Source organism: Bos mutus, chromosome 2, assembly GCF_027580195.1.
Source record: "Bos mutus isolate GX-2022 chromosome 2, NWIPB_WYAK_1.1, whole genome shotgun sequence".
NCBI classification, from domain to species: domain Eukaryota; kingdom Metazoa; phylum Chordata; class Mammalia; order Artiodactyla; family Bovidae; genus Bos; species Bos mutus.
The window spans coordinates 103,262,944-103,290,380 of NC_091618.1; the positions used below are offsets into that span (position 1 = coordinate 103,262,944).

Here is a 27,437-nt window from a genome sequence, read left to right on the forward strand (position 1 = left end):
AATACCGGAGTGGGTAGCCGTTCCCTTCTCCAGGGGATCTTTCGAACCCAGGGCTCCCGAATTGCAGGCAGATTCTTTACCAGCTGAGCCACCAGAGAAGCCCTCTTTAATATGAGTTCCACACAATTCAGTATTTAATCAGAGTTTAGCACCTTCAGGTGTAAGCACAGTTTATCAATAGAAGCATACAGTTTATAAACTGTTGGGAATGATTGATTCAAATTTTATTTTATTTTTTTTAAAATTTTGATTCAAATTTTATAAACTCACTCCCAATCCCTGTAATATTTAACATCAGTGTCAGGAATACAGCGAGTACTGCTTATTAACATTTCTAAAAAGAGAATCCTGTCCTCTCAAGCATGAATATCTATGAAAACAAATTCTAACAAATCTGATCAAAATGAAGACTTCAAATACCCATTCTCAGTTATCATATATGAAATCAGAAGAGGCAGGTCTACCGTGAAGTTTAATGATCCTGAAGTTTGTAATCCTCATCAGCACTGGCCCCTTCCAACACCTGTACCTAGTTTTTTATTTTTAGTTTGTACTATTGTCTTTAAAACAGAGCCCCATGTGTGTAAGCCTCTGCTACTGCTACTGCTGCTAAGTCGCTTCAGTCATGTCCAACTCTGTGCGACCCCATAGATGGCAGCCCGCCAGACTCCCCCGTCCCTGGGATTCTCCAGGCAAGAACACTGGAGTGGGTTGCCATTTCCTTCTCCAATGCATGAAAGTGAAAAGTGAAAGTGAAGTCGTTCAGTCGTGTCTGACTCTTAGCGACCCCATGGACTGCGGCCCACCAGGCTCCTCCATCCATGGGATTTTCCAGGCAAGAGTACTGGAGTGGGGTGCCATTAAAACAGAGCCCCATGTGTGTAAGCCTCAGGACCTTCTAAACTAGGATATGCCCCTGATAATCAATATACCGAAGAGGTAAATTTCCAAAGCACCACATAACTATTATCAGGGTCATATTTTAGATCACCACCATTTACAACATCGTGACTCTGTCTGCAGGTTTCTCCTAGGCCCTTGCATGTGACGCTACCATTCCTGACATTTCCATTTCTCAAGAAAAGTTTATGGTCATAGCTCCAAAGCAAAAGCTACCCTGAAAGAAAAAAGAAAGAAGAAAAAGAACACAAGAAAAAAGGCTGCTATGGTGTACTTGTCAGAAACAAAGCAATTATGAATATCATATGATTAAAAAGAAAAGACAAAGAAGCCATTTAAATAATGAACTCTAATTTGACTAGCAATTCATTGTTTAGCAATTTGCTATTTTTATTACATTTTAAATCAATCCATCTACCACAGAAATTCTCTCAACCCCACATAGTACTATTTCACTGCTCTAAACCTATATTTCATGGCAAGACAATATCTTTGTATAATAAAATGGCAATAAAAAGAGTACCAATTATCCCAGTATTTTCTCAAAATAGGTAGACTTTCTTTCATGCCTTAATTTTATGTTTTCCTTTGCCCCATACTAAAAGCTCGGCATAATTATCCCTGAACAGGTTGAGTAAGGTCTCTACAAAATCTGCTCAGGGTGATTATTTAGCTTTTTTTTTTTTGTATTTGCAGAATTTAGCTGAGACTGTTACCAGCGGTTTATCAAAATAAATGCATGATTGGCTTTAGCAGTTTTTCGTAATTGAAAAAATAAAGAAAAAAGAGTTTTCTAATAAATGGAGGGAGAGAGAGGTTAAATACTTTAATTACTAACTTGCAAAAAGATTTCCATTTGAATATGGAAACAATGTAAAGGGGTCCCTAATTTTTATGGGGCTGGAATCACTCCAGAGGATTTAATGATATTGCTGGGCAACTGAAACTCTACAAGGGAATAATGTGATTTCTAAGCATACTTCCTTAAAATTTAATAGTGCTAGGGAATATTTAAAATGGGTTATTTTAAAAGGAAAGTTGAATATGTAAATTTGTGGGAGGAGAGAATTAAGGAAACTTGATTTTTTTTTTATGATACTTTTATGGTACTTTTCACTTTCTGTCTTAAAATGAAAACTAGTTACTTTTGTGTCAACACGCATGTGAATGAGAGTTATAGAAGGATTTTCTGATCAAGGACTGCTAGATGTTAAGTGAAGAGCTGAGGTAAATATGTCTTCCCCTTAAAGCACACTTGACATTTCTGATCTTTGCACTCTGATTTTCACTATTGTAGGGCTCCTTAGTAAGGTCTTAAGAACTAAAGGTCTTCTTGAGCTCAAATGACCCCCATTGCTTCCTGACCCTAGTCATATTTGGGCAATGAATTGTGGAAAAGCCATATTTACTAGATTTCAAGGATTCAGCCACTTCAGCTATACATTGTACCCCCAAACTGAAGATCTCATAAACAAAGGAATCTCCAGTCTTCTAAATATCAGTTAATTCCACCTAATCAGATCTATTATCAGCTCTAATCCTAACACATAGATTACCAGCATCACAAAGCAGTCATTACTAATTAGCCCTCCTTCCTAATACCACTAGCACAGAAAAGCCTACCCACATTACTATATTAAAACAGAGTCTATTTTGAATTGCTGTTTTGTTTGGATAGGAAGAGGGAAAAAAAAATTTGTGTTCCTTTCCAGCTGGCAGTTTTCCTAAATTAGATTAACTTTTAATTTAAATTAAAAAATTTAAAAGCCTTACACAAAGAGACAGTAATTGCCCATTTGAAACATCCAAAAAAAGGTGATTGAAGGGTACAGTAATATGCTTACATGAATAATAAATAATACTTAGCATTTAGATAGAGCTTTCCCCTCATCAAATCACTTCTTTATAAGCATTAACTAATTCACACATTATCCTAGTAAGAAAAGTAAAATTAAACGATAAAATGTTTCTCTACCTCAAAGTTGGGTAAACTGAGGCACAAAAGAGGGAATTCTGTCATGAGGATGACACCAGGGCTTCCGAACATGGACTGTATTGGCAGGCATTTTCTTGCGGGACCTATATGTGCTGTTAAGCTAAACCTGAAATTAATTTCTGCCCCAGTCACTGTGCGGGCTTTGATGACGCTGCATAGGGCAATTCTGATTCCCATCTTTGCCAATGGCTATGAGGACTCGGACAAGATACCTAAAAATCTTTTTGCCTTAATTATCTTATCTGTGAAATGGGAAAAAAAATATTCACATACTATACACACACACACACACACACACATATGCAAGATACCCAGTAAACGCTCAACAAATGGCAGTCATTATTCACCATTAGAAGGAGTTCATAAGAAAACTGCTAACAGTAAGCTAATGGAATACTTCAAGTACTTTGACAGGAAATGGACCCATAACCCTAACTAGGTGTTCAAATGGAATAAAATATTCCAAAGCTCTTGAAAAAAATATTAATGGTACAATTTCCAGGGTAATGCTTAATAGTTTACATTATAAGCAATTAATGTACTCCCAATGAGTACATGTTCATCTCAAATTACTGGTTTCTACCCTTTTTAACAGTAAAAAAAAAAAAAAACTCATAGATTCAAGATATTGATTTTAATTTTAGCATCCAATGATGGAGAAAATAATGACTAAGAACTACACTGAATTCTGTGACACCACTGTGACATTTCTAAACAGATTACGTTTTTATTCTAATCACAAGAGATAGCACATATATACATAAGCCCTGTAGAACACCCACGTGACAAATATATATTGGTGCACATGTGAATTTGTGCAATAAGTCCAAGATTCCTCAGAGATCTGCAGTCCACAGTATGGGAACCCTCTCCTGGAGGCTAAGAAGTAACATACGGGTCAGCACTCTGTTGCACAGCTGATATCCACCAGAAAAATCAAGCACAAACGGCTTCCACGTATTTAAAATTCTTCAAATGGAACTTTGTAAAATGAAACTTAGGTTCTCACGGTGTTTTCAAGCTGGAAGAGTATTTAGAAATCTTCCAATACAGATTATCCATTTTAAGAAGAATAACACTGAGATCCAGAGAAGCTGTGTTTTTACCTCCTGAGCTACCAGATAATAGTAGAACTCAGTTCTGAAACTTTTAATTATGGCCCACGATGTGTGTATGTATATCTGTGTGTGTGTGTGTGTGTGTTTGTGTGTGTGTCCACACACACACGTGCCAGTTGCATCCAACTCTGTAGCCCCATGGACTGTAGCCCACCAGGCTCCTTTGTCCACAGGATTCTCCGGGCAAGAATACTAGAGTGGGTTGGTATTTCCGTCTCCAGGGAATCTTTCGGACCCAGGGATTGAACCCACACTCCTGTGTCTCCTGCATTGGCAGGCAGATGCCTTACCACTGGCACCACCTGGAAGTCCTATACAGACAATGTGGGGCACTTCTAAAAAACAAAACACTGTATAATAAACTCTTTGGTTTGGGGTTTTGTTATTTTCTCTTTTTACTAATCCTAACAGATATGATGCAAGATTGATCCTCAGAACTTTTAAGCAGCACTCAAAATCTTGTATTGTAATGGTTTTTTCTCTTCTTTATCTCTTCCACGTTAATACAGTGACAAATGCTATGTACATGTTTGGTTTTTAACCTAATTGGTTTAACATAAAATCCAGTTAAGATATGCCAACCCACTACAAAGAAAATAAAAACTTTAAATCTATTTTCAGCACACTTATAAATGTGTGTGTTTTTAAGCTGGTGGAATTTTAACTATATTTTCATTTCTCCTCATCTGGAGAATTTACATGCTTGCAAGAAAATCTTGTTGAAACCTTATTTTGGTCTTCATGGAACATAATCTCAACATCTCAGACAGCCTGAATCATGCTGAATTACATTTGCAGCTTCCTCTGGGGTTCTGTGAAGCTCTATTAGTATTGCATATTACACATAAGTTACTTTTAATGCTCTTCCAAGGCTTGTTAAATGCTACACAAACGTTACACTTCATGGCTCTAATGTTTAACTTATCTATCAGTAAACTTGAACCCACAATTCATCTAGTTGTCGATGTTGGTAATTTCTACTCATTATTATTTGTAAACGAGTTTTTTTTTTAAAGAACTAGATTTTGATTAAGAGCAGCTACTGATCATGTACATGAAAAGAAATGCTTGAACCTTTGCCCCAAACATTCAACAAGGTAAACCCAAAGATGTAAAAGGTGGCGGCTTAATAGTTTTATTTAAACTGTGACACTATTAATAGGCACAAAGAATCCATTCAAAGATTGTCTATTAAATGTGACTATTGCACTTACTGAGTAATTTAAGTACCATCTAGTAAAATAAACCTAAACAAGATGATTCTAGCAGGTGAAAATGTTTATATTTATTTTAGCCTAAGTCTATGCTAATTTTTCTTTTTGTAAAGTGAATCTAAAATACACTATTTAAAAATTCACAGTACTACTCTCTGCATATCTTCCAACAAACTTCATTTAGATTGCATATGTTTTTGATTAGAAAGAATTCTGTCCTAAGCTTCCATGCAACCTAAGAATCACTGAAGAAAAGCGACACTGAAATATTAGCTATTGTGCATCACTGAGGAAATCTTTGTGGCTGAAAATCTGAGAAAATTTCATTTCCAAACATGTTTTTATTAAATTTTTTCTAGAACACTGATTCCATTTTAAACAAACAAAAAATGTATATACATAGCAAATACGCCCAAAGGTATAAACAAACTAATGAAAACTTTCATATTCCTGAATGTCACAGCAATGGTAGCATCACACCAGTTGCATTTGTAAGGGAGAAATTTAATGCTTCTTTCCTGTCTTCATTGGCTAATATCAATTCAATTATGCAATTATTATACAATTGCTCTTAATTTCTATTTAGGAATAAAATTTCAAACATTTTTAGTTCAGGACATTAAGATTATTATGAAAACAACCAGGTTTACCATGGTTATCTGTCAGAAGTATTATCTTCAAAAATTTTTGCATTTTATTTTAGTAGGGAAACTGTCTGATACCAGGTTATTTCAAAGATATAGAAACAAAACAAAAAAGATTAAAAACCCAGACAAGATAGAATCTGGAATTTAAGTGATTTTCATAGATTAAAATAATCTTCATGGAATTATTCAGCCACGGTTAAGTACATGTCAAACAGCATTTGGAAAGTAACAGTAATATTTGGTAATCATTATAAATTTCATAAAAATGAGATTTCCAAGAATACTGTTCTTTTAACTTAATTTTCAGGCAACGTAACAGTGACCTATTTATGGCAAAAGCTTTGCTAAAGAGACCAAAGAGCTCAGCTATGTGTGGAAAGAGGTGAGCAGTGGACATTATTTTTCTTTTTCATGTAAATTTTACAGTGAAAATATAAGTTTATAGTTAAGAAAATTTGGTATTTAACAGAGTTACATCTAGTCTTGATATAATCATAAATTTGAGTATTCCCCAATACATTGTTACATTTATTCAAAACAAAATTATATTTAAGATTCTTTTAATAATTATTGCTAGGAAAAGAAGCCATATTTTGATATTATGATTTTTGTATATTGTAAGAGCACAGATTTCTTAGCATTTAAAAAGAGCTTCTGCGAAGAGATGATGCAGTCACTGAGAATTCTTGAAAAGAAAATTAATATGATGTCATCAGAATAATTGAACCTTGAGTATTTCACACTGTCATTTTGGAAGATGAGTTAGAAAATTAGTGGGGGGCAACACCAAAGAAAACATTCTCATCATAAGAACATGAACAGTACCCCATGCTCATCATTCCTACTACCAAAAATAATGACGTCTGCAATAGCCAACCCTAACCAGCACCTTAATTAATTGGTATTAGCAGTAATTAAGACAATTCCAGTTAAGTTTTAATTTTAAAAAATTAAGTATAAACTCAGTTATTCAATAAAGAGTTGTAGTCATTTGGTGTGTTTCTAGGTGCAGAATATAGCAATTTACTATTGACAAGCACTAACGGACGAGGTCATTTCACAAGTATAGTGTGGACAAAGGTGAACCGGGCAACTGATGAAATCTGTGGCCAAGGCGAAATAGCAATCTCTGAGACAAATGGTAATAAAGTTACTGAAATGAAGCAATGTAGTTTCTAAACTGAACTGTCATAAAGGAGGATATGGGCTTCAAACTGGCATGTCAGGAGTAATTAAAATATTATTTCTCTTTTTTAAAAAGTTCCAAATGGCTTTAATAGTCTTATTGATTCTTTATTCAGACAGCTGAAAGGTTAGGAGGACTCTGCCGGACGGTAGGGAAGGGTGGGCAGTGTCGAGGTTTGGAGGGAGGGAGGCTGAGTTCTGCAAGGGCAGAAAAAGGAAAAGAAGGTAGATGTATTAACACACTGGAGACAATGAATGCTTCCACAAAGGAGACTACGTTGTCCCAAAGGAAGAAAGTTAAGGGCTTCCGAAGTTACTTATGATACAAATACTTAAAAAGCTATTGCTGCATATAGACTCTATTTATTGTTCACAGGGATGTAGAAAGTTTCTATAAGGCAAGATAACAAATGTAAAGTTCTCAAAATGGATTTCTCCTGAAGATTCCAAGATATCCTCTATTCAGTCTCTCCAGTTGATCCTTGAGTTGAAATGACTGGCTTGCCTAGTCAAATACGTGGTCAACTGATTCAGGATGGGCGTGACTGATGTTAATGCCAGCATAAGTAAAGCTTGAAGAAACTGCATTTGTTTTGTGCACCTAGCTTTCCCCCACTAGGAGAGATTGAGCTCCTTGCTAAGAAGAGATAAAACCTATTATAACCAACTTTTGGTATCATTTTTGCTATTCTCATCTAGAAAATAAAGCAGATCAGTTATTTCTATCTGTATGAATGATTGCCGTGAGACATTATGGAATCAAAAACCTTACAGCTAGAAATAATCAGAAGATCATCAGACCCAGCTCCTACTTTAAATAGAGGAGTGAGCAGGCTATAAACAGCAGGGAAAACCATGTTTGAGGAAAAGGACTGTGAAAATGGAGATGGCTTTCTTCCTACTTGAGTGTCAGTCTTCGCACAACCCAAGTGCCATACTGAGGACTTGGCTTCAGCCAAATTTCCATTTGCACCACCCAACTTGCACCTTGGCAAACACAGTGACGGAACACATCTGCCCTGCAGGAAAGTGAACTGTGCAGCCCCCATCCAAATCCAGATACTCCTTAGCAACCATGCACTCTTCTTTGCAGCGAAAATATACCCAAAAAGTAATACTTAGCCACGAAACAGCCTTCATACCATTTCTTGACGTAATCCACTTTGCAACTAGCTAATTACATGTGATAATTGAAACTACACTCACATTACTCAATAATTAAATGATCTGTCTAAGGAGAAATATAAAACACACAACAGTGCATTTGGAAAGGATACAAACCAATCGCTAGGCACCTAGGACCCAAAGTCAGAGAATCAAGAGGACCTTGGTTGTAATATGTAAGAGAAAGGTCAAAGGTTTGGAAACTACTACTATTCTTATTATCCCCTGCAAAGTTTGATTCCCCATTAAAAACTACAGCATTCCCCACTGAGCTGCTGAGCCCAAGGAGGAATGTGCTGTGTGATCGAGTATCTATCTGCACAGGGCTTTACAGACCTCAGATTCCACTAGCACAGAAAACCCCTCTTTCCAGTATGTGCCCAGCCCCAATAAAGCAAAATAAACACACACCACATGCTTCTGGAATCACAGTTGGCTTTTCTTCTCATATCTATGAGCAAAAAATAGAATAGTGTTTTAAAATGGGCAGGCCTATCAATTTATTTTTTCTCTCACTCTTGGAAGTTCCAGGAGGACAAGAAAAAAAAAAAAAAAAAGAAACACACAGGCCAGATGTAAACTGTTATTTATATTTATTTTCTCACTGCTTTACAAAATGCTAACATATGCTGTCATATGATAGCCCATAAGGAAAATAACAATACAAATATTAACTGAATAAAGAATGTTCGATTAACACTAACACACTGACTGCAACTGTTTCTGTAGCATGAAGCAAATGAGAAGTACTCGTAGAATCTTTCCTACAGTTGTGTGCCCGCTACACAAATTTTTAAAATTCTGTTCCAAAGTAGTGAGATCAATTAATGTTCCAGCAGTAATCATTAGAGTTCTGATAATAAAATATCCCCCTGATGCAGAAAGCAATTGTGTCAGTGAGCAACCTCTACATTTCCTGAGGCTAAAAGTCATTCATACAATTCTCCAAAACTGAAATTCCAGTTTGGAGGTCTACAGTACTTAGAAATACAAAGGAAGATTTAGCAAGTATATAAGCTACACATTAGTGAAAAATATGAAGATTAAGCAACCTCTGGACTGTCCTTGGTTTATTTTGCTTTTTATTTTGGTAAGGCTAAATGACCTTCCTGCACAGGAAATAAATCTGCATGGAGCTGAAAATCATAGGCAATTAACACACTGAAAAAGAGAGTCCTCTTAAATTATGGTTTTAGAATTTTTAGATGTCCCAGCTTTAGGTGGAAATGTGTCTGTGAGAAGCAAGGGAAAGCAAACCCAGGCCGACTTGGACTAGTGCTACAGAACAGAACTGAGCTTAGTTCTATGCAAGATCTCACGCTGCCTGACTGTGACATAATAGTGTCGGCTAAATGAAAGGTTTGATTTAGCTCCAATTTTAACAAAACCCAATGTTTAACTTATGACACAACAGGGATTTGGAGGTCTTCCTCATCACCTTAAAAGGAAGTAAACCAGAATCCAGCATGAGATGAAGGTGCCATTTCATCGCGTACAGTTCCCACCCTCACCCCAGGTAATAACTTATTTATTGGTAAAATAAAGACCTAGAGCATTAGCTCAAGAGACACAATTACAAGATTACACAGAGGCAGTGTTCACCTGTACACAATGGTTTGTCTGACTACAAAGAACCATCCACTTCAAATCTTTTCATTTCATACAAACTCTTTATTGCTCCACTAAAACTGAAACCTACACACTTGTGCACGTGCATACACACATTCACACAACATGAGGGGAAAAAAAGAGCATTCAATTTAACCACAGAGCAGCAATAAAATCAAATATCCTTTTTACACCAAAGGCATTGCCTGATTTAGAAGATGCTTGCCGATCCTCAAAGCAAGTCCAGTTACCATAACAAATGTACATTTTACCAACCTTGGAATTCTAATTGTGTTTAATACAGTTTCATGTTGCATCAAAGTACAAAATCAATACCATTTGTCCAGCTCACAGGAAAAATGGAATCTATAAGTGCCTCTTATTGAGTAATTAAACACCTATTATTGTCATGGGTAGTGAAACAATGAATATGATAAGATAAATTTTTGCAAGAAAATACTGCAGTGATTAATACCTCCCTGCGTATTAAATAAAAATGACTGTCTTTTGTGCAGAACTGCTGGCAGAAGAACAGGGACGCGAGAAGTAGTTGCCAGTGCCACAATAACAGGCTAACCTTGAACTGAACTCCTTTCCTCAAGAAATTAAATGCTGTAGCAGGACTTTAAATCCCCCCACTTAGAGCTCATTTGTGCGCCATGTAACCTGCAGTTCCTGAAAAGAACTCATTATCTTCAAAAGGAGAATCCCTTTATAATTTTTTTATGAATGTGTATATTGTTTCTACAAAAAAGAAGTAGCTCAATGTCCAAAAAGGATAAGAATATTAACAATGTAAGTAAGGAAAAGAGACTTGTACCAATCAGATATCATTTCTACTTCCAGGAACGTGAGTGCAGAATGCAATCTGTTAAGGAAAACTAAACATTAGATTGAGAATGAGATTAGAGGAAATGCATATTTAGAAAAAGACATTAATCTGTTAGACTGATGCTAACAGTCCTGGGTATTCTGTTGCTAGAGTTCCTGTATCTTTTTGGGTCTCTCTGTCTCTTTCAGTAGCGTTAAGTATGATACCCCTCATTCTATACACCTCCCCCTGCTGTACACACACACACACACTCCTCACCCACCACATGGTTCCTCCATCACTGCTTTGCCTTTTTTTTAAACTTAAGAATGATGCACCAGAACAACTACCAAGTACAAAAGATGAATCTATGGATGTGACACTTGTAAAGGGGAACCCTATTTCACAAGTGAGATGGGACAAAAAAGAAGGAAAAAAGGCCACTGAAGCAATAACTGCTCACTGAATTACCATTAAATTGTAAGATTTACAATCCGATGTACAGTAAGTGCATATCTAATGGAGTTTGTCCTCTAAAAGAATATAAAGTGAATCTCTGCAGCATAAGATGTGTGTAGATGATGTATGTTTCTTTTAATCCAGTTTTTTAATTAAAGACAAAAAAAGTTCAAAACACACACATAAAAGAACACATTGATGCAACACCAGTAAAACCCTGAGGCAAACGTAGAAGCTTACCTAAGTTTAAATGCACTTTGTATTACCTGTTCTCATTCTCTATCAAACAATTCATTCCTCCAAAGACAAAACTAAGACATACAATCAAATAAGTATAGCAAAACAGAAGTCATGTTCTCTTTCACACAGCATTAGTACATGAACAGTTAACCTTTCTGAATCCTGTGTTAAATTAAAAAAAAAAAAATCCTGAGTCCAAACGATTGGTCATAAATTGCTAGTTTTTTTTCTGAAGGGAAATAATAAGACAGAGTTTATCAGTATTATTGAGTCATTTAATAAGGGCAAATAAATTCTTATGTTGACAACATGGAGAGAATTCAAATATGAAACTAATGTAATCAAACACCAACAATATTATCACTGTTCATTTTTATTAATACAAACAATCCCCAGAAAGGAATTTACTATTTTTGAGAAAAATCACTTAAAATACTCCAATTAATCCCTTAATAACCATTAAAAGCAAATTCACATTATCATTCTCTATGCTGCTTTCTAAAGGAAACATTCATGAAATAATTTCCATTTTCTATCTTACGACAAACTGCTAATAAACCATACCATATCATGGATAATATTTTAGCAGAAGCTTTCTGGAAGAGATAAACTGATATAAGGTAGCTTAAGTAATATTATTATAAGATATATTTTATTTAGATAAAGTCTTTTTTAAGCAGTATCTAAGAAGTCGCTGTCCTTGAATTAAGTAATATATAAAACTATTATACTGATTTTGCAAACCTATGCTCTTCTCACCTCTCCCCCACATGATCTGAATTTTATTTTAAAGGATTAACAAGTAACACATATGATCGGCAATGATATCCTTGTTCTTTTAAACCTTAGTGAATCAAGTTCGCTAAAGGTGAAATAGTGGAATTATCACTACAAGTGGCTGTGTCATCAGAGCCTTCAGAAAGGTGCTGTATAGAAATGCCTAAACAAATAGCAGAAAGGATTTTACAGATGAGAGATATACACACAGATCTCTCTCTTACACACACACACACACACAGACTGCCTCTGGTTATTAAAAATATAAAATAGATTCACTACTGTATATAAACCAAAAGGTACTTGTAATGCCCCCTCACATTAATTTTAACTTCAATGCTAGTTTGAATGCTATACCGTTTTCTGTCCCCCTTGCCAAGATATGTGAAAGATTATCTCAAAAACCAGTTGGTTAAAGCCCCTCTCTATGCTACAGTGAGCCGGAGAATTTCCAGCTTCTGATGAAGACCAATGGACCACCTGATACTTTTTCAGCAGGGTGATAAAATTAAAGGATGGCTTTGACTTGCTTGAAAGATTACTTCCCTTACTTAATTGTTTAAAGTGCAAGGTATTAACACAAAGGGGGTGGGGTGGGGGAGCAGAAAATGAAGAAGGTGACTGTAGAGCCCGAGCTAATTGCAAGCTGATGAGATTGTGCCATGCAAGAGCTCTCCCTCCGTTACATACCATCACCAGCTCTGGTCTTTTCCACCCTGCTGCTGCCGCAAACAAGCTGATTTGCTAACAACGTGGTCAGCTCGGGCACCCGCACAGCAGCTCACGGGGTCCACAGACGGCTGCTCTCCATGCAGAGAATCCCGCGCTCCATTTTCCAATCTGATTACACGGCTCCTTGTTCCAGCAGCCTTAAACCTTCATGGCAGTTTACCAACATTTTCATCACTTTTTTCTTTTACAAAGCGAAAGAACTGATAAGCTCTCAGGTACCCAGGATCTCATAGTCAATGGCTGGCCAGCAGCCAGAATTCCCTCACCACACAACTGTTTCGGGCCACACTGCATAAAGCAGACGGGATTTACCAGACAGCACAGAACTATTCGAATTTTGCCACGTGTACAAGTCAGCGGCATATTTCTGTCCTTACCGACATCGACTGTTGTATCTAATCACCTCTTGGAAATTCTGAGGCCTATTAAGTGCCCTGCCTGCCCCCGCCCCCACAAAAAAAAAGAGGCATAGCCAAACAAACCAATGAGCATATGCCCATGAATTCACTACTCCGGTAAGTGATGTGCTCAGGGACTCTGCCCGGTAACTGCAAAGCATTAAGAACTGTTTTTAAAAGTCTCAGTCTGATTACCTGGACCAATTTCTTTGATGATGGTGAAAATATTCCTCATGATTTTTCATTAAAATCTAAAATTTTGTGAACTACACAAAATACCTGATTAGCATCTTAAAACTTTGGCAACCCCCTAGAACTTTAAAAAAGACACACCAAAAACGCAGAAATGAAGCACAAATCTATCAACTGAAGCCACCTTGTGAGAATTCCTTTTATTCCCATGAATTCCCAGAAAATCACATCATGCAGTTAAGCTGGGGCCTCAATGTAACACATTCACATTCAGAAGTTTGAAACCATGACTGCTATGACATTTCAAGTGGAACACCCATGTGTAGATTCTTCCTCCTATGTAGTATTTTTTAGAATTCATTTTTACCTATAGCCCATGGGCCTAAAATACGAACTTTACCGTCTGCTTCCGTTGAACTACAAAACAATAAACAAAAAACAACAGAGGTTTCTTCAGCCATGGTCAATAACTTTCTAACAAAGATGAGGAAAAGAAAAATGGCTTTTAATGGCTGTAGCTCTTCCCGGTTCGTTTTTGCATAATATTGATCTATAGTAAAGGGTTTGGGAGGGGAGTGGAGGGGACGAAGAGTCTGTACACTTAAGGGAAAAATGTACAACTCAGCTCAAGGGAAAAACGTACAACTCAGCTCGCACAATGCCTCAGCACTCCAGCTCACCAGTGCGCTGACCCTCTGTATCTTAGAGTCATTAGCCGGAGTCCCAGCCCTGTATCCAGGAGGGGGGATTTGAACTCACGAACTGAAGTGGGGAGATTTGGGATTTTGAGCATGCCAGACAGAAGGGTCATTCCTCTTCACTGATAAGGAGGACACTTGTCCCCTGGGGAGGGGAAAACTGGATGAGTGACTGTGGCAAAATTCAGGCAATGGTCGTGCTGCTGACTCAGGAATGGACCCTGACAGCCACCCTGCTTCAGTCTAGCCACTCGGAGTGGAAGCGATGTTAGGGCAGCGGTGTTGACAGGTACATGCAGAAATTAGGGGAGAATGAAAGAGAGAGGAAAGAGGAAGGAAAGCGCAAATGCAACGGCAATTCCTTTTCGAGACATACGCATACAACAAATAAACATTTTTCCTTAGTGCAAAGTTGATATTACCTATCAGATAAAAGATGTGTTTGTGGATGGACAGATTTAGAACACCTACATTTCTGAATGGATTTTAAAAACGGCAGTGCATTTTAAAAAGCAACTGATCAACTAGGCTGAGTACATGTGCACATCCACAATACTGCAAAACTCTATAAACTCACAAAAAGTATACACACCCACCCATATATGTATTTGCATGTGGGTGGTATTCTGCATAAATGACTGTCAACTTAAAATGCCATTCTCTAATTTATATGCAAATTCTACCTCTGGTAAAATAAAAACATATTTTAAGCAGCTTATAGTGCCAACACATTATTCCCATGAATGATTCCTAGTAAACTATTTATGCCAACTGTGGGTTTTTTTTTATGATTTATTGGATGGTAAACGAAACCACTTAAACTATAGTTGTCTGTATGAATCAGTAATTTTCATGTTTCTAATTAAAATGTAAACAGCGTAATGAAGACATCAAGTTTTTAGGCAAATGTCTCTTCCAGTGCCACTTGGGGTATGGTAATTACTGGAGCAGATCTATGGATGCTTCTGAATCCCGTACAAGTCCAGATTAAAAGCATTACTGCTAAACCTGACTTTTTACACAAGGGAATTGTGTATTGTAACCCATTCCCAGTTTGCTTACAGATGCACATTGACACCACCTTTAAAACCTGATCATTAAAAAAAAAATCAAAATGGAAAATAACAAATGAAGTAATTTATATTTAAAATGTTAATTATAAAACATTTACTGGCAATCAAAATACTGGAACTGATATACTGTGATTTGATCCCTTGCCATTAGTTTCTTGGGGGAAAAAAAGAAAGAAAGAAAAGAAAAACAGCAACCAAACAGTGTCCACCTTAATTTCTAGAGCCCAGATCTAGGTTGAGGGGTGAAGTGATAAGCTGATTCTAGATTCAAAGATAACATTAATTTCCAAGATTTATTTTATTTAAATGAACGGTTTAAATGAAGTAAGTTCACAATACACAAAATAGCAAAATTTAAAAATAATATATAATCCATGGAGTAAAATGTGTCATTTCCCCCTCATATTCAAGAATGTAAAAGTGCCTTTGATATGAAACTGTAATCTGTTTTCATTTTTATTTCAGCATCTATTTCTCTCAAATTCACCTAAATGTATCCTAAAGCAAATGACCCCTTACACATGCTGAAGAAATACATCACCTCTTCTGCCTACAATTGTTAATTGAACTTCTCTCTGAAGCCTATTCTCCCAAGTTAACCAGCATGCTTGCTTTACATATTTACTACCTAGCACTTGAACAGTTTTTTTAAAAACAGAAAATAATAATTCTGCACCAGCCCTCCCTCCATACACCCCTTAGAACTGTTTCAGCCACACTGGCAGTTGAGTACTGATGGCTGAAATCTGCAGTGATATGAAAAGTCTAAAATGTAGGATGAAAGGAGGATTCCTTCCTTCCCCCATCCCACCCCCACCTCTGGACTCAAAGTCTACAGACTGACTGATATGGTCAATTTTCATATTATTTTTACATAAATGCTAGACAAGCATGTTGCTAAGGTTGACTGTGGAATTGAAAATGGGTAAGAAATGTTGAGTGTGTTGGAGGGGTTGACAAGAGGCAGAGAAACTGAGTGATTTTTGCACTTTTTTTTTCCTATTACTAAAGTAATGCAGACAAACAAATGTATATCCACCATCCTGGGGTCAGGGGGAATGTTTAATCTAAAGGCATTTTTCTACCACTTTTCCATCTGAAAACATACTGGTCTTTTTTTTTTTTTTTCTGATTTGGGCATAGAGACGTAGTATTTTGGGCTGGGGAGAAGATGGGATGTGGAGACAGAGAGGATCTGAACGAGGCATATTTTGGTGTGTTGTTTTGTTTTTTTTTTTTAACACTCTGGGGGTTTTCCAAGGGAAAGAAAGCTGATTAAACAAGGCCAAGTGTTTTGTCGGCTTAAGGGTGATATCATAGTTGTGTTCAATATCAGAAGTGTTACAAGTACAGGCATCATTTCTATTCGCTTTGTGCCAGAAAGGTAAACACTGGATTGCACTGTGGATTAAAACAATAAGAAATCCCTTTCCTCTCAGGCTCTCAAGGCCGTGTTAATCGGGTGTAATTTTTAATGAACACTAGCTGCTTGGTACTCATTCAAGACATTTCATTAGAAGGTTATTCATTTAAAAATCAACGTTTCAACCATATCAAGCTGTAACCTTTCTTGAAATGTAAATGAATGGTTTAAATGAGAAGATTAATAAAGAAGGGATGTTCCAATTCCAAGCGTGGCATGCCATGTATTTTTAAATTTGTCTATGCCAGATGCTGTCAGTCAGAACAAAAAACTGTCCAAGCAGACAATCTGTGCGTCTGAATGTTGATCATGTTGGAAAGTACAGGGGGGAGGGGGGGGAGTGTGTCAAGGATTCATGGTCCTTCATCTTTGCAGTAGAGCAAACACGTCTCTCAGTATAGCGACAGACAGCTGCTTCCACTTTCTAATGTGCCCTAACTTAGATCACTGAAAGAATTGTCAGCACTCAGAGAAACACACAAAGATAACACAGCCAGCTGCCATGGAGGGGAAAACAGCACAGCTCAGAAGAAATGGGATTTGTTCCATTTGCATGATGCGGCCTCCCCTGGGCCCCTTTCTTTCAAATCCAAAGCACAAAAAGACAACACTTAACATATTTGCTTAAAGATGACAACCTCATGTTGATTTCATTTGGATGTAACAGTGTCAGGATTACAGATATAAGAATATATTATATCTGTAACAGAGACTGACAAATGTACCCATCAGTGGAGCTGTCTGATTCATCTGCTTATACAGCCATTTTACCATCCCAAGGGTGCCATCTAAGTAGTAACTTTAGAAGACTGAAGGTCTAATTTTATTACACCACATTTCAACCTACTAAACAATATTATTTCTAAAATAGATCATTTTTATTGGAAGTCTCCCTGATGAAAAATCCAGTAGACACCAGAGAATTTATGAACTGTATGGGTCCTTTGAACTCAATATACTGCCCATTTTAAACAACTTTTCTTGCTGTATGGCAAAACCCCAGTATCAAGTAAGTGAAAGGTAGAGAGAATATGTATGTTTTGAATGTCTAAGTACATTGATAAACAGGTTTTATAGATGGAGAAAGGGAGAGAGAAAGAGACTGATTGATTATATGGACACCTATAAAACAAGTATTACCTGGTCCATTTGAATAAATTCTTTGTAACCACTTGCTTATGTCTACTCCATTACATGTCCTCCCTCAATATAGCATGCATACTTCAACAGCAACTATATGAATAATCATTGCCCGTCAGTATCTTTTGGACATATACTCAATCTGATTCCCAGTATTCTTTAGGCAAAGGATAAGACCAGAGAATGATTTAAAGCCCAAATGGCTAGCCTCTAGTCATTATAATATGTATAGGTGAGGAAAAAAACACGATTCTGATCTGAAGCCTACATACTTTTATAAATCTTTATTCTCTATGGCTTTATGGATTCTGACTTTTTTAAGCAAACCAAAAGATACAGGTCGATGTGACTGAACTGATTTATCTGCATATGCATTGCTTCGATTCACTTGATTGGAATTATGAGGGCAAGAATGGAGACACGAGGTACAGGTAGAGAGGAAACCACCATTCTCTTCACACAGTGCAGTACACACACACACACACACACACACCCCCAAATGCCTGGGCCACATTCAACCCCACAGCCCACCCAACTGACTTCCCATAATAAATGCTGGCTCCCTATGCTCCTGCTTTGTCCAAAGGAACGCTCTACTTCATGTTGCTATTTACTGGCAACAGTATAATTCACTCATTTGGTCTTGTTTTACAAAATAGAGTTAACTGCTCTATGTGAAGTTTCTGCACAGCAGATGGTTACCAATCATTATTTTCCATTTGTTTAGTTTCTAGTAAGAACAAGAGAAACTGTGGAGTAGTAATGCAAAGAAAACTAGCAGCCTGCATGATAACTCAACCAGTGCCAGAAGACACATTAAAAAAAAAATTACTTTTATCACACAGTAGATCGAGGCTGAATATAATTCTGAGGGATGGGGAGACGTTATTCCCCCCACCTCCATCTGTAAAGGAAAATGCCATTTAATAATTTATTTCTTAGTATAAAATCCTCTAAGAATTAGCCTATTTTTTTAAGTGATCAAAGTTTCTAGAAGCAACTTATTATAACCATTAATGTTTGTCACCACCTACGCTGAAATCACTTTCTGTGCCTCTAAGTGGCCCAGTTGTCCAACAGAAAATGGGAAGTAGGAGCCATTTGTGGACAAGTGCACATGCACAGAAAATTAAGCTGTAAATATCTGGGCCGAGTTATTACTGGAATCTGGAAACATCTGGGGCTACAGAACAAGCCAAGCCCCATCTCCACAATGTCCAGGTAATTGCTTAAATGATTTATACCTTACTGTTTCTATTAAAAACGTCTTTAAAGAGAAACATTTGTAGGCTCGGTTCTGCAATAAAAACTGGTATCTGATTTCACTTGTACAAAATCTTGTGAAAGATGCTACATTTCTTCAAGGACACGTGCATGATGAGACTAAACCCTGGACAAAGAGGGGAGTGCTAAAAGAAGGTGTGGCCAGTTATTCAAGGAAACAATCGTATCAGGCGAGCAAATTTTAACTGGCTTATCTGTGACTAGTCTTTATTCTAATGCAAAGAATCTATTTTAAAAATTCTTTTCATGCCATGTCTGACAAATATATCCAAGTCAATTTAGGGTGAACTATATACTTTAATATCCAATTTCAATTTTAACTAATTCAGTTTTAATTAATTCCTCATAAATCTTATTTACTGAATATCATGCCAGAATTGATCACCTAAGGGACAAGTAAGTACCACCTCTCAGATAGACCTGGGCCACTTAGTTAAGAATTTGGAGAGATTTAAATTGGCTCACTTAGATGGTATCTGTATGGCGCTACTAACTGGCCCATTCAGAATGAAAGAGCTATCAATGCTGTCAACTCTTTCATAGGTTTCTCTTCCGAATACTCATACATACACAGGCACAGAGCTGTATTCACCTGAAATAATTTTATTTCCGATTTTAAGACAAGGGGACAATTACAGCTTCACATTCTTCAAGAATTGCCATGTGTAGATCTAACAAAAAATTCAATGATTAACAGCTGGCAGTTATGCTTATGAGGGCAAGAAAAAAAAAAGAATAGCAACAAAAGAAACTATTGACCGTGACTTTTAACCATGGCTCATATTTAGTGACCATCAACATACACTACTACCCTCTCTGGGGAATCACCCTTTTTTTTCCTATGAGAAGACTAACGGAAACATGGCCGACATTTTAGATGTGAAGAATCTGCATGGGTATTTCTTATTTAGTTTAAAATCCCCCAACTTCCTGATTTTAATCAGGCAGAATTTTAAGCCTATGTCTTTTAAATCCTCCCTTGATTTAGTTTGGTTGTTGGCAAGCCACCATCATCAAGGTTTTATAATTCATAGTCGTTACTCTCAACCTTATGGATTTCAATTTATAGTTAAGCAATTTTAACTTGCTTGGAGATTACTGGTTTCCAGAAAAGCTAATTTAACTAAAGGAACTAAAAAGATTATTGCAGTCAAACTGCAAAAACGCTCTTGCTACTTTTTACCTACTGTTTCACAATCTTTACTATTCTGCTTCTAATGTACTATACTTCTTTACTATTGAAGCTCTTTGTTGAAGGTGCAGTTGTTTTCATGCAATTGACTAAACAACAGTTGTTCCCTGTGGCTCACTTAACAGTGTGTCTTTGTAATAATTCAGGTTCAACAATCAGCACTGGAGATATTTTCTCTTACATGGAGTGTATGAGATCAACCTAGATTTCAATATTAAGTGGTAAGATAGCATCTAGAACTTTTCAGATTTGAAGAGTCCATATTAGAAGAAAACCAGTGAGCTTTCACTAAAGGTTATAGGTTTCCTTAGTAAAACTGTGTTTTTAGAAGAATGACAATAGAGCCTTTGTTTTTTCTGAGTTCTTTCATGCAGCAATGTGAACAGGTACTTTTCTCCGGTACATCTATCTTTAGGTTCAAATACACAAATATAAAAGAGAGACTTTGTAAGATACTGTTGACTAACACATTACAATTTCAACATTTGCTCAAATTGGATTTCCCTTAGAAAATTTTGTAATGCTATATGTTGTAACATTAGTGACAGGTTTAAGAAATAAACTGACCCTTCCACAAATACACAAACTGAGCGGTAATACATTTGAACCACTAGAAGACAGGGTCACTGGGGTAACTCCAGCTAAATTGTTTGCGGCCCAGTATTTAGTACAAAATAAATGACTAGCATCCGACACTAAATATGAAACAAAAGTATGTCAATTAAAGTGTTAATCAAAGGCATTTACAAACTACAGCATCAGTGAAAGTTATCATATTAATTATAAATCAGCTAGTTTGCATTTCATATCTTAGCACCCTAAATACCATCATGTTCCCAAGGAAATCTGTTTTGAGTACTGCCAGGCACATATCTGCACAATGCCTATTTATCTGAGAAAGGACAAAATAGAAAGAAAGGCCTTAGGAGGTGCTGATTTCCCATGTTCAACCAAAGGCTGACTAACCAAGTGCCAATCAACCCTATGTTGGCAAGAAGTTGATTTGGAAGTCCCCGTGCCTAATACTTTATGATTCGATACCCTCAAATTTTTCTGACTACAAACACAAAAGCAAAAATATTTAAATATGTAAAGCATATTTGAAAAGCATATGTGATTTGAAGTCATGGTTGCAGATTTTTATTACATATCATTATAATGTTCTGTTTTTATAAAATAGCTTTAACGCTCTCGTATCCAGAGATATGAAAACAGAACAAATGACTATAAGCTCTTTTTTGGGTATATAATTATAAAACTATTTTTCAGAATTATAAGATTATAAAGTCTTTAGTGATTATAGAATACAGGAATTTCAGTTTTAATGAAATACACAATTTTAATAGATCTGTTTTTAAGTACTTTAAAAGGCCTCTTCCAATTTTTTCAAGTCAGATTAATAAAAGATGAACCAAGTGACAGTTGTTATCGATTCACTTCACCAAACATTTATTGAGCATCTATTATAGGTCCTACACTGTACACACATGTTGAGGAGATGAAAAAAATGAATTAATGTGTTCTGCTCTCAAGGAGTTTACAATTTCATAATCAACAAATAACAAATGCACAGCAAGCTACAGAGGAAGAAACATGGCAAACGACTGAAAGGAGATTTTTTTTTTTTAAGTGCTTAGAGCATATAAAGCAGATGTCAAATGGATCCTGATTAGGGTGGCTCAAGAAGTTTTCATAGGTGATGCAACATTTGAGCTAGATGTCAAAGTCCTGGTAGGTTTTCAACTGGTGGAGGAGAAGAACATTCCAGGGAGTAAAAAGAAGATAAACAAAGATTAGTTAGGGATAAATAGAGAAAAGATGGAGTTGCTTCCAGTTTGATAAACATTCAACTTTCATACAGATCTATAATTTTGACATATTTTTTAAGAGATGTGAAGCCCCTCACTTCATTGGTGCTTAAGTTAATCTTCTTGTTAGTCTATTTATATATCTTACAGGAAAAAAGCACTGGCTAACTAACACTCATCAACTTAGAACTGCTGACACATTTGCTTGTAACCAATTAGTAAGCATATTTAATGAATGGTTTCCATCCCTCCTAAAGGGCTTAACAAAGTGATAAATGGTCCTTGAACTTCCTTCATTATTTCCAAGGCAATATCTAGAGTTCCTTAAACAGAAACAAAAAATCTTTTCATTCTGCTTCTGGTGGGCCACCAATAAGATTCAAGTGACTCAAACTTACTAGTCGATGACCAAGCATCGTGGATTAAATGGAACTGAAAAAAAATCTTGAGTCATTGGATCAACTTTCCTTTTAAATCATCAGTAACTGAGACTCAGAGAGGTTGAAGGACTTACCCAAGGTACAATAGGCTGTAGGTATCTGCTGATGTCATCATTTTCACTTTTCAGAGATACTCTTATAATGTTCTTATGATTCTTCATAGACTGTTGCTGAACTTTAGTCAGAGAGTGAACTACCTCTAGTATGAATCAGTACATTCATTCTAAGTAGATCTATTTTTATGACTTCAAACTGGGAAAAATGAAATTTTTAAAATTAAAACTTAAAACAAGAAGTTTAAGAGCTCATGCAATATATAAATATTTGGTTCAGAGAAGTGATTCTCAATCCTAACTTTACACTAGAATCACTGGGGTAGAGAAAGAAAAAGAAATTGGTCATCCCTCTGACTTCCCATTTAACTGGTCTGAGATGGAGCTTTGGCAAATTTTGTTTGTTTTGTTTTTGGTCATTAAGGTACAGCTAGTATTTACAGGGTAGATATAAAACTTATCCTTAAACTTTACTCACATCAATTTAAATCATAGCTATCTACACTTTAATGATTTGAACTCCTATAGTGAAAATAAATGCATTATTTCCCAAAAGAAGACAAAAAAGATATATTCTAACCCTCAGTAGATTTTCTTCTATAACTTCATTTGAGGTATAACCTAATTGAGTATGTGAAGGAGAAAAAGGAACCTAAGAGTGATATGAATCATCTTTAAAGGCATGTGTACTTTTTATACTTTTTTCAAATTAAAAGAAAGAAAAGGGAGGACAATTCTTTTAATTTGGGTGATTATAAATCATGTATATGCAAGATTTGGTACAGAACCTGCCATTTTAAAAAAGGAGAATATAATTTGTTTAGATTATAATATTGTGTGGTAATTAATGTGCTGTTGCTGCTGCTGCTGCTGCTGCGAAGTCGCTTCAGTCGTGTCCGACTCTGTGCGGACCCCATAGATGGCAGCCCACCAGGCTCCCCAGTCCCTGGGATTCTCCAGGCAACAACACGGGAGTGGGTTGCCATTTTCTTCTCCAATGCATGAAAGTGAAAAGTGAAAAGTGAAGTCACTCAGTCGTGTCTGACTCTTAGCGACCCCATGGACTGTAGCCCACCAGGCTCCTCCGTCCATGGGATTTTCCAGGCAAGACTACTGGAGTGGGTTGCCATTGCCTTCTCCTAATTCTTAATAAATAATGCTTTCTCAGATAATTATATCAGATTTTTTTTTTTTTTGGCAATATCACTTTTAGCAACAGCCACATGAAAACAGTCCTTATCCTTAGCTTCCTTAACAATTTCCTTAATTTCTTTTGCCTTTAGCTATTTCCTCATTTCTAAAAACCGTCTTTTACTCTTTGTCCATATCAAAAAATGCTTCCACACTTTACTCCTAGTACACTGCCCAATACCTTCTTAATTATTTCAAGCTACCTCCTCATGATCTAAATATCATATTCCAGTGGCTCAACTGAAATATGATTTTCCAGATGATCAGGTAATAAATAGTCCTACAGAGCAATACTTAAAAAAAAGAGAGAGAGAGACAGAGAAAAGGCTTCAGCCTTTCAAAACACAGGTATGGTTAAGAATGAATTCCAGGAGCAGGAGGATGGATGAGATAGTAAGGTTTCTGTTGAGTTTGCAAAGAGCAAAACAGAAAATCCAATCCTTACTGGCCCCAAGCACAAGGACACCTGCAAAACTGGCTATTAGAATCTATAGAAAAATATTTTTAAAATATGAATTTAGGTACACATGTGCATTACAACTGTATATCATCAATACCTCCTAGATTGTAGTTAGTAGTAATGGCATTTTGATATTGTAGATTTCAAGGAAATAGAATTATATTAGGGTAAAACGGGGGATTTTTGCTCATCATTATAAACAAACCTGTATCACAGGTTGTACTATTCTCATTGGGTATTTTTTAAAAATAAACAATACAGAATAGTTTCCTGTAAGGTCTTTTTACTTTGATGCTACAACAACATAAAACAAGACACAAATCAAAACCAAACACACAAACAAGCAATAATGCATTGTATGTACTCATTATTAAAAGAATATAGCATAGCAAAGAACTTCTAATATTAGATTCTTTTCCTAATAATTTTATTTCTTAAATATTGTTGATAGACATTTCACCCATAGTAGGAAAAAAAAACAAAAACAAAAAATGAACAAAAGCATAAAACAAAGTAAAAACAAACAAAAATCCCTAAATCTCAAAAGGGATTTGCAGATAGGTAGATTTTTCTTTCTTTCTAGAAAGACACTACTCAGTAAATATCTATTTCTGAATAACATTTAGTCCTACTATCTTACAATCCATAAGTAAATTAGTTGATTAGTATTCACAGAATTACATAAAACATATTTTTCTAATTAGGGAATACATCATATACTTAGTACATTTAAAATCTTCCCATAGAAAGAAAAAGCACTGTTCATGCAGGCATACAAAATTCCTTCTTCTAATTTGTCAGACAAGGACTCAGGCCATGTGGGGATGATCCCTGTGCCTACCTGTGGGTCATATTAGTGTTCCCCTCAAAAATGTTGCCTAATTGTCTGAGTAATTCAAGTGAAAATCTCTCTGTAAGAACTTTATACCAATACTATAAGAGCAGGATACCACAGCAAAGGGGTGTGGGGGATTAGATCCACATCTTTTATAAGTTGGGCCTAAAATTGACTCCAGATTTGTGACTCATGAACGGAAAGTCAGTTTTAATACAGATGTGCTCTAAAAAGTAAAAATGGCTATTATTCTTAACAAGTTACATATTGAGTATTATTCTTTAAAAATGACTCATAAAATATCTTTTTAAGTACTTAAAGTCATGATTATGTTCTACTCTTTTACCTCTGCTTGAATGTAATTTTTCATTTTCCAGGAAAGGATACATTTTCCAACTAACCCCGTTAACCTAATTACTCATAAAGAAATACCAAAAGCATTTCCCTGACATCAGTACCTTCACAAAGAAATGGATCTGCACACATGCACAAGAGCATCTTCCATTTAGATAATCAAAACTGTAATTTTTACTGAAAAGATTCTTTTAGATTCATGTAATTTCTGGTAGCAAAATTTATCACAAGCACTCAAAGTGTGCAAATAGGAAGGCTGTCCTATCCATATACTTATTTCTTCATATATTTAAATTCAAAAGTATTACCTGTTAAGCTTTAAAGACTAATAGGACTCTGTTTATTTAATGGCATTTGTCTGATCTTAAATGGGTATTGTAATGAAAATGCCTTCAATATTAAGGGAACATTTTATCCTACTCAGAATAATTATCTTGTAAAATTAAAATCAGTGAATCATACCTAATTAAGATTTATAATTTAGCATCATTCAGGTATATGATCTAAGATAAAGAGTTTATAATCTTAACTTCAATTTGAAATGGAAAGGAAGAAGTGACTAGAAAGGAAATAAACAGCTATTTTTGTCATAAGAATGCACTAAAATTGTCACATATTTACCCAGATTCCTAGTTTAATCTATTTTAAAGCTAAACATTTAATATGAAAACATAATATACTAAAGGATAGGACCAAGGTGGGAAAAGAAGGTTCCCAAATTAAATTATACTACAGATTTTGTAGATAGGTTTTTCAACACAGAATATATGCATTCTGACTCACTACCTATTTAAAAAATTCAGGTTTACAATGCCTCTAATGCAAAAGATTCCTAAACTGTGGGGTGACTTTATAATTAAATGGGACACTGTTGTAAGAGCTATTTCCAAGCCTCTTCCCATTAAAGTACATGTCAACTGAGAGAACATGCCTTGTTATTACACAGGGCAAAGATTTTTCCTTCTAGAAGGTCTCACATATAGTATTTCTCTACACCAAGTCTAACAAGGCATTCAAAATAAGTTCAGTTTTTTTCTTTCTTCAGAAATACCCTTAGAGCCCTCCTCCCCAACCCACCACCAGTCTTGGATTACATAAAAGAATAGTTACTTTTCTGAGCTCTTTGATATTTTTCTTCCTGGCAGAGGCATCTGATGTGGGAAATATCTTTTGAAAATAAATGGTGCAACTTCAAGTGCACTCAGATCCATTGCTTGCTGGACATTCCATCGTATCTGAAAAAGCCGGTTGACTTCAAAATTTAGTTTTAGGGATCTTGATATGAGGCTTGATCTCATTGAGAAGTATCTTTGGAAGCAACAATATAAACGTTTAATCTACCCATCAATTTAAGACTGTTCAAACCAATGGGGAAAGGAGCCAAAGATGGTGACTACATTTTTCAGGGGGAAGGGGATTGCTCCTGTTTAAGTTCAGAAATGAAGTTTACCATTTCAATATAACATCCTGCAAAGTTAATATCACTGCATGAAAGAGTTACTTTTCATCTTTAACACAGCTCTAACACATGTCACCACATGTTTATACAGCTACAATACCACTTCCTAATGTCAAAACATCAATATTGCTGCTACTATAACAAGGTAATTATTTTTTATGTTTGCCCCTTTTCCCTTACTTAATAAGCTGTGCTTTTATTTCTCAATGGTCAGAATTTTCTATATTTTTAGATAATTTAGAATCTACATTAAAAATACTTATTTCACTTGTGCTTGAAACTTGGGTGGGGTTGCGGTGGTACAAAGCAACGGAGAAACTCACAGGCTCTTATTTTAAATCTTACTGAAATCCTCCCACCCTAAACATTCCGTGCCTGGGGAATACATATTTTAGTGTGTACCTGTCTGCAGACAATTACAAAACAGGACTGCTTTTAAGAATATCTGCACAAAAATTCCAGTAATATATAGGAACGCAAAAGGCAACATGAGATAAGGGCAAATATTTCAGTCACTGTTTCATGTGTAGAAAGAGCAGAAGATACCTAGTGGTCCAGTTTCCCATCAAGGCTCTTAACGACCACC

At 36.0% G+C, this 27,437-nt stretch overlaps 1 protein-coding gene across 4 annotated transcripts in view; it reads right to left on the bottom strand.

Moving 5' to 3' along the window:
- Positions 1 to 27,437, bottom strand: part of FIGN (fidgetin, microtubule severing factor) — a 132,940-nt gene that overhangs the window by 97,923 nt on the left and 7,580 nt on the right. Inside the window, exon 1 of one of the 4 annotated variants that reach the window (XM_070357657.1) lies at positions 12,810 to 13,460. The exons of the other annotated variants lie outside the window; for them this stretch is intronic. The gene's annotated coding sequence lies outside the window, so the exon portion shown is untranslated. Of the gene's footprint in view, positions 1 to 12,809; positions 13,461 to 27,437 lie in introns of those variants that run through there. 4 annotated transcript variants of the gene reach the window in all.